Source organism: Oncorhynchus nerka, linkage group LG20, assembly GCF_034236695.1.
Source record: "Oncorhynchus nerka isolate Pitt River linkage group LG20, Oner_Uvic_2.0, whole genome shotgun sequence".
Lineage (NCBI taxonomy): Eukaryota > Metazoa > Chordata > Actinopteri > Salmoniformes > Salmonidae > Oncorhynchus > Oncorhynchus nerka.
In genome coordinates this window covers 79964674-79979787 of record NC_088415.1, presented here as the reverse complement: position 1 = coordinate 79979787, position 15114 = coordinate 79964674, and the positions used below count along the sequence as shown (strand labels likewise).

At 46.9% G+C, this 15114-nt stretch overlaps 1 pseudogene; it reads left to right on the top strand.

The window, feature by feature from the left end:
- LOC115101585 (dihydropyrimidine dehydrogenase [NADP(+)]-like) overlaps positions 1 to 15114 on the top strand; it is a 125189-nt pseudogene that overhangs the window by 35652 nt on the left and 74423 nt on the right.

The following is a 15114-nucleotide window of genomic DNA, read 5'->3' as shown; positions in this document are numbered from 1 at the left end:
GGCGTGGGGCATCCATCTGGTCATTGTCTGAATGCCATAGCCAGGAAAAAGGCCAATCAATACTAGTCATCCAGCTCACCTAACCGTGATTAATTTGATTTATTCCTAATTATTTATTTATTTGATGGAGAGAGAGAGAAAAGAAGGGAAGAGAGAGAGAGAAAAAGTAAGAGAGAGAAATAGATGGAGGTGGAGAGGGAGAGGGGTGAGAAAGAAAGATGGAGAGGGAGAAGAAAGGGAAGCATGGGGAGAAGAAAGAGATAAAAGAGAGAGAGAGAGAGAGAACATTCCTTGAGGTTGGCTAGACAGGAGTGAGGGGATGAAGGGAGGGGAGGTAGCTATTGCTTCTTGCCATCTGACCTTTTCTTCAAGGCTTTATTAATCTCCAGAAATGAATTCCGTTAAGATGGCCTCTCAATTAATTTAATTAAGAGAAAGAGTGTGAGGGAAATGAGAAGGAAGACGTTGTCCCAACTTCACTCTATTACACCAGTGACAAACACAAACAAATAGGCCGCTGTCATGGCCGTGTCATTTGTCTTTTCCATGTAGTTATCGAACCCCAGAGGAATGTTACCCGACCATGGTCCTATTGTCTCTGTCTCTGAACCTCACTGTGTGTATTTTATGTGATGAATGTCACTGATTATTCACTTACATCCGACACACATTTAACTCAACCCTAAATATCCATAACTTGCCCACTTTCAGGTTGTCAGAGAGAAGGGACTGGGTAATGAATATGATGAGCCTGAACTCTCTGAAAGACAAGGAATTCCAGGCTGTCTTCATTGGAATTGGTCAGTCACTTGCAAGATATAGCCTCCCGGGTGGCGCAGTGGTTAAGGGCGCTGTACTGCAGCGCCAGCTGTGCCACCAGAGACTCTGGGTTCGCACCCAGGCTCTGTTGTAACCGGCCGTGACCGGTCTGTGGGGCGACGTGCAATGGGCCTAGCGTCGTCCGGGTTAGGGAGGGGTTGGCTGGTAGGGATATCTGGTAGGGATATCCTGTGGCGGGCTGGGCGCAGTGCGCACTAACCAAGGTTGCCCGGTGTTTCCTCTGACACATTGGTGCTTCTGGGTTGGAAGCGTGCTGTGTTAAGAAGCAGTGCGGCTTGGTTGGGTTGTGTATCAGAGGATGCATGACTTTCAACCTTTGTCTCTCCTGAGCCTGTATGGGAGTTGCAGTGATGAAACAAGATAGTAGCTACTAAACAATTGAATACCATGAAAATGGGGTAAATAAAAGATATAGTGTAGCTTGTTGTGCAAAACTTGACCAGATATGTTTTTTTTTATAGTGTAAAACTATTTGGTGGGATGTGCTGTGTTGCTGCCCGGGCAATTAAAATGTCCTGAAGACAACGTTAATTTGCTTTGACTCTAGTGTTCCGTTTGTACAAAAAAATAAACCAAGCTAAGCATCACACCATTCTTCTGCCTAAATTCCCTTTAGGACACAAGGCGAGACCCAAATGCAGACACAGGAGGCAGATGGTTGAACGCCAATATTTTTTACATCAAAAGGGTTAGGCAAAAGGCCGGTTGGGGACAGGTGAGAGTTCATAAACCAGGTCCGAGTCCAAACAGTACCAGGTGATAGGCAGGCTCGAGGTCAGGACAGGCAGGGGTTCAGAGAACAGGTCCACGTCCAAACAGTACCAGGTGATAGGCAGGCTCGAGGTCAGGACAGGCAGGGGTTCAGAGAACAGGTCCAAGTCCAAACAGTACCAGGTGATAGGCAGGCTCGAGGTCAGGACAGGCAGGGGTTCAGAGAACAGGTCCAAGTCCAAACAGTACCAGGTGATAGGCAGGCTCGAGGTCAGGACAGGCAGGGGTTCAGAGAACAGGTCCAAGTCCAAACAGTACCAGGTGATAGGCAGGCTCGAGGTCAGGACAGGCAGGGGTTCAGAGAACAGGTCCACGTCCAAACAGTACCAGGTGATAGGCAGGCTCGAGGTCAGGACAGGCAGTGGTCAGGCAGGCAGATATGGTGTCAGGACAGGCAAGGGTCAAAACCAGGAGGGCTAGGCAAAAACAGAGACTGGGAAAAATAGGAGCTAGGAGAAATGCTGGTTGACTTGGCAAAACAAGACGAACTGGCACAGAGAATCAGGAAACACGGGGTTAAATACACCTGGGACTAATGGGGAAAACAGGAGACACTTGGAGGTGGGTGGAGACAATCACAAAGACAGGTGAAACAGATCAGGGTGTGACAAATTGGGTTCCGACCACTCTCTCCACACACCAAACGGAGTGCTGAGTGAGCACACGAGCTCCCGTTAGGCCTACAGAAATAAATGCCCATAAAAACATATCTAAATGATGGGATACACAAGCTACATTAACTGCCAAATGACGACCACTTCATCACATATTCAAAATGGACTGGTTAATTGAAGTAGGATAATATGTGTTCCAACAACGAGCTGCAGTTCAGGAATAATAATGCTCGTCAAACATCTCATTACAAAATTATGGGCAATAATATGAAGTTGGTCTGCCCTTTGCTGCTATAACAACCATCACGCATCTGGGAAGGCTTTCCACTAGATGTTGGACTGCGGGGACTTGCTTCCATTCAGCCACAAGAGCATTAGTGAGGTCGAGTACTGATGTTGGCCGATTAGGCATGGCTCGCAGTCAGCGTTCCAATTCATCCCAAAGGTGTTCGATGGGGTTGAGGTCACTGCTCTGTGCAGGCCAGTCAAGTTCTTCAACACTATTCTCGACAAACCATTTATGTATGGACCTCGCTTTGTGCACAGGGGCATTGTCATGCTGAAACAGGAAAGGGCCTTCTCCAAACTGTTGCCACAAAGTTGGAAGCACAGAATCCTCTTGAATGTCATTGTATGCTGTGGCATTAAGATTTCCCTTTTTTAGAACTAAGTGGCCTAGCGCGAGCCATGAAAAACAGCCCCAGACCATTATTCCTCATCCACCAAACTTTACAGTTGGCAATATGCATTGGAGCAGGTAGCGTTTTCCTGGCCTCTATCAAACCCAGATTTGTCCGTCGGACTGCCAGATGGTGAAGCTGTCACTTCTGCTCCCGCTGTTCCCTTCCCCTGGCGCTTGAGGGCACCAGATTACCCTGCATCATTTACATTACATTTACATTTAAGTCATTTAGCAGACGCTCTTATCCAGAGCGACTTACAAATTGGTGCATTCACCTTATGACATCCAGTGGAACAGTAGTGCATCTAAATCTTTTAAGGGGGGGGGTGAGAGGGATTACTTTATCCTATCCTAGGTATTCCTTAAAGAGGTGGGGTTTCAGGTGTCTCCGGAAGGTGGTGATTGACTCCGCTGTCCTGGCGTCGTGAGGGAGTTTGTTCCACCATTGGGGGGCCAGAGCAGCGAACAGTTTTGACTGGGCTGAGCGGGAACTGTACTTCCTCAGTGGTAGGGAGGCGAGCAGGCCAGAGGTGGATGAACGCAGTGCCCTTGTTTGGGTGTAGGGCCTGATCAGAGCCTGGAGGTACTGAGGTGCCGTTCCCCTCACAGCTCCGTAGGCAAGCACCATGGTCTTGTAGCGGATGCGAGCTTCAACTGGAAGCCAGTGGAGAGAGCGGAGGAGCGGGGTGACGTGAGAGAACTTGGGAAGGTTGAACACCAGACGGGCTGCGGCGTTCTGGATGAGTTGTAGGGTTTAATGGGACAGGCAGGGAGCCCAGCCAACAGCGAGTTGCAGTAATCCAGACGGGAGATGACAAGTGCCTGGATTAGGACCTGCGCCGCTTCCTGTGTGAGGCAGGGTCGTACTCTGCGGATGTTGTAGAGCATGAACCTACAGGAACGGGCCACCGCCTTGATGTTAGTTGAGAACGACAGGGTGTTGTCCAGGATCACGCCAAGCTTCTTAGCGCTCTGGGAGGAGGACACAATGGAGTTGTCAACCGTGATGGCGAGATCATGGAACGGGCAGTCCTTCCCGGGAGGAAGAGCAGCTCCGTCTTGCCGAGGTTCAGCTTGAGGTGGTGATCCGTCATCCACACTGATATGTCTGCCAGACATGCAGAGATGCGATTCACCACCTGGTCATCAGAAGGGGGAAAGGAGAAGATTAATTGTGTGTCGTCTGCATAGCAATGATAGGAGAGACCATGTGAGGTTATGACAGAGCCAAGTGACTTGGTGTATAGCGAGAATAGGAGAGGGCCTAGAACAGAGCCCTGGGGACACCAGTGGTGAGAGCACGTGGTGTGGAGACGGATTCTCGCCACGCCACCTGGTAGGAGCGACCTGTCAGGTAGGACGCAATCCAAGCGTGGGCCGCGCCGGGAGATCCCCAACTCTGAGAGGGTGGAGAGGAGGATCTGATGGTTCACAGTATCGAAGGCAGCCGATAGGTCTAGAAGGATGAGAGCAGAGGAGAGAGAGTTAGCTTTAGCAGTGCGGAGCGCCTCCGTGATACAGAGAAGAGCAGTCTCAGTTGAATGACTAGTCTTGAAACCTGACTGATTTGGATCAAGAAGGTCATTCTGAGAGAGATAGCGGGAGAGCTGGCCAAGGACGGCACGTTCAAGAGTTTTGGAGAGAAAAGAAAGAAGGGATACTGGTCTGTAGTTGTTGACATCGGAGGGATCGAGTGTAGGTTTTTTCAGAAGGGGTGCAACTCTCGCTCTCTTGAAGACGGAAGGGACGAGATGGGGATGGGATGAGTTGATGAGCGAGGTGAGCGAGGTGAGGTAAGGGAGAAGGTCTCCGGAAATGGTCTGGAGAAGAGAGGAGGGGATAGGGTCAAGCGGGCAGGTTGTTGGGCGGCCGGCCGTCACAAGACGCGAGATTTCATCTGGAGAGAGAGGGAGAAAGAGGTCAGAGCACAGGGTAGGGCAGTGTGAGCAGAACCAGCGGTGTCGTTTGACTTAGCAAACGAGGATCGGATGTCGTCGACCTTCTTTTCAAAATGGTTGACGAAGTCATCTGCATAGAGGGAGGAGGGGGAGGGGGAGGAGGATTCAGGAGGGAGGAGAAGGTTGCAAAGAGCTTCCTAGGGTTAGAGGCAGATGCTTGGAATTTAGAGTGGTAGAAAGTGGCTTTAGCAGCAGAGAGAGAAGAGGAAAATGTAGAGAGGAGGGAGTGAAAGGATGTCAGGTCCGCAGGGAGGCGAGTTTTCCTCCATTTCCGCTCGGCTGCCCGGAGCCCTGTTCTGTGAGCTCGCAATGAGTCGTCGAGCCACGGAGCGGGAGGGGAGGACCGAGCCGGCCTCGAGGATAGGGGACATAGAGAGTCAAAGGATGCAGAAAGGGAGGAGAGGAGGGTTGAGGAGGCAGAATCAGGAGATAGGTTGGAGAAGGTTTGAGCAGAGGGAAGAGATGATAGGATGGAAGAGGAGAGAGTAGCGGGGGAGAGAGAGCGAAGGTTGGGACGGCGCGATACCATCCGAGTAGGGGCAGTGTGGGAAGTGTTGGATGAGAGCGAGAGGGAAAAGGATACAAGGTAGTGGTCGGAGACTTGGAGGGGAGTTGCAATGAGGTTAGTGGAAGAACAGCATCTAGTAAAGATGAGGTCGAGCGTATTTCCTGCCTTGTGAGTAGGGGGAAGGTGAGAGGCTGAGGTCAAAAGAGGAGAGGAGTGGAAAGAAGGAGGCAGAGAGGAATGAGTCAAAGGTAGACGTGGGGAGGTTAAAGTCGCCCAGAACTGTGAGAGGTGAGCCGTCCTCAGGAAAGGAGCTTATCAAGGCATCAAGCTCATTGATGAACTCTCCGAGGGAACCTGGAGGGCAATAAATGATAAGGATGTTAAGCTTGAAAGGGCTGGTAACTGTGACAGCATGGAATTCAAAGGAGGCGATAGACAGATGGGTAAGGGGAGAAAGAGAGAATGACCACTTGGGAGAGATGAGGATCCCGGTGCCACCACCCCGCTGACCAGAAGCTCTCGGGGTGTGCGAGAACACGTGGGCAGACGAAGAGAGAGCAGTAGGAGTAGCAGTGTTATCTGTGGTGATCCATGTTTCCGTCAGTGCCAAGAAGTCGAGGGACTGGAGGGAGGCATAGGCTGAGATGAACTCTGCCTTGTTGGCCGCAGATCGGCAGTTCCAGAGGCTACCGGAGACCTGGAACTCCACGTGGGTCGTGCGCGCTGGGACCACCAGATTAGGGTGGCCGCGGCCACGCGGTGTGGAGCGTTTGTATGGTCTGTGCAGAGAGGAGAGAACAGGGATAGACAGACACATAGTTGACAGGCTACACAAGAGGCTACGCTAATGCAAAGGAGAATGGAATGACAAGTGGACTACACGTCTCGAGTGTTCAGAAAGTTAAGCTTACGTAGCAAGAATCTTATTGACTAAAATGATTAAAATGATACAGTACTGCTGAAGTAGGCTAGCTGGCAGAGGCTGCGTTGTTGACTATGTAGGCTAGCTGGCAGTGTCTGCGTTGTTGACACTACACTAATCAAGTCGTTCCGTTGAGTGTAATAGTTTCTACAGTGCTGCTATTCGGGGCTAGCTGGCTAGCTAGCAGTGTTGATTACGTTACGTTGCGTTAAAAGAACGACAATAGCTGGCTAGCTAACCTAGGAAATCGCTCAAGACTACACAATTATCTTTGATACAAAGACGGCTATGTAGCTAGCTATGTAGCTAGCTACGATCAAACAAATCAAGCCGTTGTACTGTAATGAAATGAAATGAAAAATGTGATACTACCTGTGGAGCGAAGCGAAATGCGACCGGATTGTTGAGTGCGGAAGTTCTGTTCGGTAGACGTTGGCTAGCTGTTGGCTAGCTAGCAGTGTCTCCTACGTTAAGGACGACAAATTGCTGGCTAGCTAACCTCGGTAAATTAAGATAATCACTCTAAAACTACACACTCTAAACTACACAATTATCTTGGATACGAAGACAGCAAAGACAACTATGTAGCTAGCTAACACTACACTAATCAAGTCGTTCAGTTGAGTGTAATAGTTGTGCTGCTAATCGGTAGACGGTGGACTAGCTAACGGTGGATGTTAGCTAGCTGGCTAGCTGCAGGGCAGTGTAGACTGCGTTAGGACATTTAAATACGATAATTACGCAATTATCTATGATACAAAGACGGCTATGTAGCTAGCTAAGAAGAAATTGCTAAGATTAGACAAATCAAACCGTTGCTAATCGGTAGACGGTGGACTAGCTAACGGTGGACATTAGCTAGCTGGCTAGATGCAGGGCAGTGTAGACTGCGTTAGGACGACGAAATACGATAATTACGCAATTATCTATGATACAAAGACGGCTATGTAGCTAGCTAAGAAGAAATTGCTAAGATTAGACAAATCAAACCGTTGTACTATAATGAAATGTAATGAAATGTAATACTACCTGCGGACCGAGTGCAGATGCGACCGCTCGCTCCAACCCGGAAGTTACAGCCCACACGCTCCTGCCATCCATCACTCACACCAGCCCTCGTCACTCGCATCAGCGTTATTGGACTCACCTGGACTCACTTATCACATGTTATTTTCCTCCCCCATATTTGTCAGTTCCCCGCTGCTGCATTGTATTGTTTTTGTCTTTTGAATTTGTTTCTGATGCTGTTCCTGTTTCGTCTATGTCTGTAAAATGCTTCGTCTCAACAGCGTCATTCCGCGTGACAGAAGCGTGATTCATTACTCCTGAGAATGCCAACACTTGGCATTGGGCATGGAAATCCTAGGCTTGTGTGCTGCTGCTCAGCGATAGAAACCCATTTCATGTTGCTCCCGACGAATAGCTATTGTGCTGACGTTGCTTCCAGAGGCAGTTTGGAACTTAGTAGTGAGTGTTGCAACCGAGGAGAGACCATTTGTGCGCTCTACATGCTTCAGCACTCGGCAGTCCTGTTCTGTGAGCTTGTGTGGCCTACCACTACACGGCTGAGTTAGTTATCATTGTTTTAGTTTACAATGGAGCCCCTAGTTCCACTCTTCATACATCTGATACCTCCTTTGTCCCACCTCCCACACATGCGGTGACCTCACCCATTACAACCAGCATGTCCAGAGATTCAACCTCTCTTATCATCACCCAGTGCCTGGGCTTACCTCCGCTGTACCCGCACCCCACCATACCCCTGTCTGCGCATTATGCCCTGAATATATTCTACCATGCCCAGAATTCTGCTCCTTTTATTCTTTGTCCCCAACACTCTAGGCGACCTGTTTTGATAGCCTTTAGCCGCACCCTCATACTACTCCTCCTCTGTTCCACGGGTGATGTGGAGGTAAACCCAGGCCCTGCATGTCCCCAGGCACCCTCATTTGTTGACTTCTGTGATCGAAAAAGCCTTGGTTTCATGCATGTCAACATCAGAAGCCTTCTCCCTAAGTTTGTTTTACTCACTGCTTTAGCACACTCTGCCAACCCTGATGTCCTTGCCGTGTCTGAATCCTGGCTTAGGAAGGCCACCAAAAATTCTGAGATTTCCATACCCAACTATAACATTTTCCGTCAAGATAGAACTGCCAAAGGGGGAGGAGTTGCAGTCTACTGCAGAGATAGCCTGCAAAGTAATGTCATACTTTCCAGGTCCATACCAAAACTACTCATTTAAAAAAATTACTCTCTCCAGAAATAAGTCTCTCACTGTTGCCGCCTGCTACCGACCCCCCTCAGCTCCCAGCTGTGCCCTGGACACCATTTTTTAATTGATCGCCCCCCATCTAGCTTCAGAGTTTGTTCTGATAGGTGACCTAAACTGGGATATGCTTAACACCCCGGCAGTCCTACAATCTAAACTAGATTCCCCCAATCTCACACAAATCATCAAGGAACCCACCAGGGACAACCCTAAATCTATAAACAAGGGCACCGTCATAGACGTTATCCTGACCAACTGGCCCTCCAAATACACCTCCGCTGTCTTCAACCAGGATCTCAGTGATCACTGCCTCATTGCCTGTATCCGCTACGGTTCCGCAGTCAAACGACAACCCCTCATCACTGTCAAACGCTCCCTAAAACACTTATGTGAGCAGGCCTTTCTAATCGACCTGGCCCGGGTATCCTGGAAGGATATTGACCTTATCCCGTCAGTTGAGGATGCCTGGTCCTTCTTTAAAAGTAACTTCCTCACCATCTTAGATAAGCATGCTCCGTTCAAAAAATGCAGAACTAAGAACAGATATAGCCCTTGGTTCACTCCAGACCTGACTGCCCTCGACCAGCACAAAAACATCCTGTGGCGGACTGCAATAGCATCGAATAGTCTCCGCGATATACAACTGTTCAGGGAAGTCAGGAACCAATACACGCAGTCAGTCAGGAAAGCTAAGGCCAGCTTTTTCAAGCAGAAATTTGCATCCTGTAGCTCTAACTCCAAAAAGTTCTGGGACACTGTAAAGTCCATGGAGAACAAGAGCACCTCCTCCCAGCTGCCCACTGCACTGAGGCTAGGTAACACGGTCACCACCGATAAATCCATGATAATCGAAAACTTCAACAAGCATTTCTCAACGGCTGGCCATGCCTTCCTCCTGGCTACTCCAACCTCGGCCAACAGCTCCGCCCCCCCCCTGCAGCTACTCGCCCAAGCCTCTCCAGCTTCTCCTTTACCCAAATCCAGATAGCAGATGTTCTGAAAGAGCTGCAAAACCTGGACCCGTACAAATCAGCTGGGCTTGACAATCTGGACCCTCTATTTCTGAAACTATCCGCCGCCATTGTCGCAACCCCTATTACCAGCCTGTTCAACCTCTCTTTCATATCGTCTGAGATCCCCAAGGATTGGAAAGCTGCCGCAGTCATCCTCCTCTTCAAAGGGGGAGACACCCTGGACCCAAACTGTTACAGACCTTTATCCATCGTGCCCTGCCTATCTAAGGTCTTCGAAAGCCAAGTCAACAAACAGATCACTGACCATCTCGAATCCCACCGTACCTTCTCCGCTGTGCAATCTGGTTTCCAAACCGGTCCCGGGTGCACCTCAGCCACGCTCAAGGTACTAAACGATATCATAACCGCCATCGATAAAAGACAGTACTGTGCAGCCGTCTTCATCGACCTGGCCAAGGCTTTCGACTCTGTCAATCACCATATTCTTATCGGCAGACTCAGTAGCCTCGGTTTTTCTAATGACTGCCTTGCCTGGTTCACCAACTACTTTGCAGACAGAGTTCCGTGTGTCAAATTGGAGGGCATGTTGTCCGGTCTTCTGGCAGTCTCTATGGGGGTGCCACAGGGTTCAATTCTCGGGTCGACTCTTTTCTCTGTATATATCAATGATGTTGCTCTTGCTGCGGGCGATTCCCTGATCCACCTCTCCGTAGACGACACCATTCTGTATACTTCTGGCCCTTCCTTGGACACTGTGCTATCTAACCTCCAAACGAGCTTCAATGCCATACAACACTCCTTCCGTGGCCTCCAACTGCTCTTAAACGCTAGTAAAAACCAAATGCATGCTTTTCAACCATTCGCTGCCTGCACCCGCACTCCCGACTAGCATCACCACCCTGGATGGTTCCGACCTAGAATATGTGGACATCTATAAGTACCTAGGTGTCTGGCTAGACTGTAAACTCTCCTTCCAGACTCGTATCAAAACATCTCCAATCTAAAATCAGATCTAGAGTCGGCTTTCTATCCCACAACAAAGCCTCCTTCACTCATGCCGCCAAACTTACCCTAGTAAAACTGACAATCCTACCAATCCTCGACTTCGGCGATGTCATCTACAAAATAGCTTCCAATACTCTACTCAGCAAACTGGATGCAGTTTATCACAGTGCCATCCGTTTTGTTACTAAAGCACCTTATACCACCCACCACTGCGACCTGTATGCTCTAGTCGGCTGGCCCTCGCTACATATTCGTCGCCAGACCCACTAGCTCCAGGTCATCTACAAGTCCATGCTAGGTAAAGCTTCACTGGTCACGATGGCAACACCCACCCATAGAACGTGCTCCAGCAGGTGTATCTCACTGATCATCCCTAAAGCCAACACCTCATTTGGCCACCTTTCGTTCCAGTTCTCTGCTGCCTGTGACTGGAACGAATTGCAAAAATCGCTGAAGTTGGAGACTTTTATCTCCCTCACCAACTTTAAACATCTGCTATCTGAGCAGCTAACCGATCGCTGCAGCTGTACATAGTCCATCGGTAAATAGCCCACCCAATTTCCCAACTCATCCCCATACTGTTTTTATTTATTTACTTTTCTGCTCTTTTGCACACCAGTATCTCTACCTGCACATGACCATCTGATCATTTATCACAAATTGTAATTATTCGCCTACCTCCTCATGCCTTTTGCACACAATGTATATAGACAAAAAAAATTATACTGTGTTATTGACTTGTTTATTGTTTACTCCATGTGTAACTCTGTGTTGTTGTCTGTTCACACTGCTATGCTTTATCTTGGCCAAGTCGCAGGTGTAAATGGGAACTTGTTCTCAACTAGCCTACCTGGTTAAATAAAGGTGAAATAAAATTTAAAAATGTTAAACCCGGGGTCTCCCGGTCTTGGCCGACTGCGACAGAGCCTGGACTCGAACCAGGATCTCTAGTGGCACAGCCTTAGACCACTGCGCCACTCGGGTGGCCCTGCCCTGGATGTTCTGAATGTTTAGTGACGTCCCTGCTGGTCAGTCTATGTCATGGAAAGAGGAGTGTTTTGTACACTCAGTTTATATGGGGCAATTTAGCAACTATGATTTGTTATCTATAATGGTAATGATAAATTAGGCATTGTCGCAATCTGTTGGCATATAGATAAATGAGCACATATGTTCTAAAAATAGAAGGAAAAATTCCATTACAGTACTCGAGGATTCAAATAAAAATCATGTGAGTTCTCAGAGTCAAAAAATGTCAAATGCCCATCCCTCGGATGTATGTATTATTGGTCTTATTGGTCCACCCGAACCCAATAACAGGTGCCAGACAGGTATGAAATTCTGTAGTTGACCCTCGGATCCGGATCGGATCTGATTTGATGGTCATGGGTCTCGGGTATGTGTAATTATAACTGATTTGCCGGTAACGACCCATACAGACACGAACGCGACTTCTGCAATAGAGAGAGAAACTTTTCTCTTTTATACTGCTGCTGTCACACCCTGACCATAGTTTGCTTTGTATGTTTCTATGTTTTGTTTGGTCAGGGTGTGATCTGAGTGGGCATTCTATGTTATATGTCTAGTTTGTCTATTTCTATGTTTGGCCTGATATGGTTCTCAATCAGAGGCAGGTGTTAGTCATTGTCTCTGATTGGGAACCATATTTAGGTAGCCTGGTTTGTGTTGGGTTTCGTGGGTGGTTGTCTCCTGTGTCAGTGTTTGTACCACACAGGGACTGTTTTGGGTTTTCACGGTTCTTGTTTTTGTAGTTTATTCATATATGGTTTCATTATTAAAGAACCATGAATTATAACCACGCTGCATTTTGGTCCGCCTCTCCTTCACCAGAAGAAAACCGTTACAGCTGCACAGGATTTTTACGAGAGTGGCGTGTGTAGCTTGTTGTTGTCGGCCAATCACAAGTCATCAAAGCGGCACTAGCCTCTGGCTCTGTGTGTGCCACAGCAAGCAAGTTAGGAGATCAATGGAAGATGGAATTAAAATGATGCAATTAAAAGTTAAATGAGAAGGAGAGGTTACAGTGACCAATAGTCAAAAGGTAGGCTGCTACTTAATACTCTGAATGGACCGGGTCTATACGGGGACGGGTCTAGTTGTCCTCAGGTCCATTTGTACAGGTGTCCATATAAAAAATATATATTAGGGTCTTGGGAGAAAAGCCTCGTATCGATTTCGGAACAAGACCTCTTGTATGTACAATAGGATGCATGACTATAAGACTACAGTCTTTACACTGAGGAATCCAGTGCCACAGTCCCCCACTGCAATTATGATGAGGTGGTCTTGTCTGGGAGAAAGGGAGGTGTCCTCAAACCACTACCTTTCTCATTTCAGACTTCTTCTGCCTGCTCCATTTGGTTTTCATGGGACCAAAGTGAGACAGAGCTACCTACCGCACAGTGCTTACTGTAGTAACGAATGCTGTAGTGAAACCCACTGTTGTACTATCAGTCTTTCTTCCTTTGTCTACTTCATATATTTATCTGCCTCACCAGTCCTCTGCTCTTCTTTCTTTTTCCTTCGTCTCATTTTCTCTCTCTCATTCTCATTACGGTAGAGTATAACAAGGGGTTTATTTTTCACGTCTATTTAAACTATGGTCTCCTATCGCAGCTGTCACTTTCCTTCTCTTCCTATGGTGACCATAGTTAACAGTATCGCTCGTTAGCTCATGTAATACCTTGTTCTTACTCACACAAGTAAAGGGAGATGGTGCACTGAAGCAATTTGGTTTCAAATGAAAGTCTATATTTAGATATGTAAGTGAATAAACCCTGCCATGCCTATACTGATTTGATTTAAGGAAATTCAAATACCCCTGGTGGGAGGCCTAGCTGCGTGGTGTATCTGTGACTTTCCTTTATTGTAATGAAAAGAAGCTGGGTAGCATTTATTATGTTTGGAACCTGTTGGTGCCTGGTTAGGTAATTAGAGCATGGAGCTCCTTTCCAACTATTCAGGGATTTATTTTCATTTTTTTTCTGTCTCACAGCAGAACACAAAAGAATTGGATTTCAGAAAGAAAATTAAAAGAGGCTCGTTTTTTTTAACCAGTTCTGTTTTTTTTTTCTAAATGTCAAACCCTCTGCTGAGATTGACATGCATTCGTTTCCCACTGTTCAGAGCAGGTTGAAGAGCATAGATAAGCAGGGTTATTTCTCCGGCAGTTAAGTGCACTAGCTAACACATGCAGGGTTTGTACCTATCGCTGTGGCTTATGGCTTCTTTCCATCAAAGGCATGAAGTCGGGCAGATTGTACAGACTACAAATTCTGAAATTCACACAATATTACTTTGTGGGAACGAGCGTCATATTCAACAAGCTTTTGATGGCAGCTCTTCCCAACAGTGAGGTTGAAAGGAAGTACACTGATGTGCTGTGGCTGGAATTGTATGAAAGAGGTGCATTTAGGACATCAAATGAAGAAAAAGAGCCTTTGGTGTAAAAAAAAGTTCCACTGAACAGGTTTCAATCAGGTTTGGAAAGGGCTGCATTTTTTTTACAAATATTGTGTTTGATGTAAAACATAGTAGAAAATCAAATCAAAGGTTATTTGTTGCGTACATAGATAAGCAGGTGCAGTGAAATACACAAATGAAACCCAAGAGAAAAAAATGAAGAAGAAATTAACCTTTTGTAACTAGGGGGCAGTATTTTCATTTTTGGATAAAAAAACGTTCCCGTTTTAAACGGGATATTTTGTCAGGACAAGATGCTCGACTATGCATATAATTGACAGCTTTGGATAGAAAACACTCTGACGTTTCCAAAACTGCAAAGCTATTGTCTGTGAGTGCAACAGAACTGATGTTACAGGCGAAACCCAGATAAAAATCCAACCAGGAAGTGCCCCATTGCATGCCAATGACTCCTTATATGGTTGTGAATGGGCTACGAATGAGCTTACACTTTCTACGTATTCCCCAAGGTGTCTACAGCATTGTGACGTCTTTTTACACATTTATGTTGAAGAATAGCCGTAAGGGACCACATTGAGCAAGTGGTCACATGATGGCTCCCACAGAAAATCTTGCGTAAAGTACACAAGTAGCCATTTTTCCAATCGCTTCTTATGAGAAACCAATTGTCCCGGTGGATATTTTATCAAATAGATATGTGAAAAACACCTTGAGGATTGATTCTAAACAACGTTTGCCATGTTTCTGTCGATATTATGGAGCTAATTTGGAAAAAAGTTCAGCGTTGTAGTGACTGCATTTTCCGGTCGATTTCTCAGCCAAACGTGAAGAACAAACGGAGCTATTTCATTAACAAAAATAATATTTTTGGAAAAAAAGGAACATTTGCTATCTAACTGGGAGTCTCCTGAGTGAAAACATCCAACGTTTTTCAAAGGTAAATTATTTAATTTGATTGCTTTCCTTATTTTCGTGAAAATGTTGCCTGCTGGTAGCAGAGTTTAGCATAGCATTATGCCATGATAAACTTACACAAATGCTTGTCTAGCATTGGCTGTAAAGCATATTTTGAAAATCTGAGATGACAGTGTGATTAACAAAAGGCTAAGCTGTGTCTCAATATATTT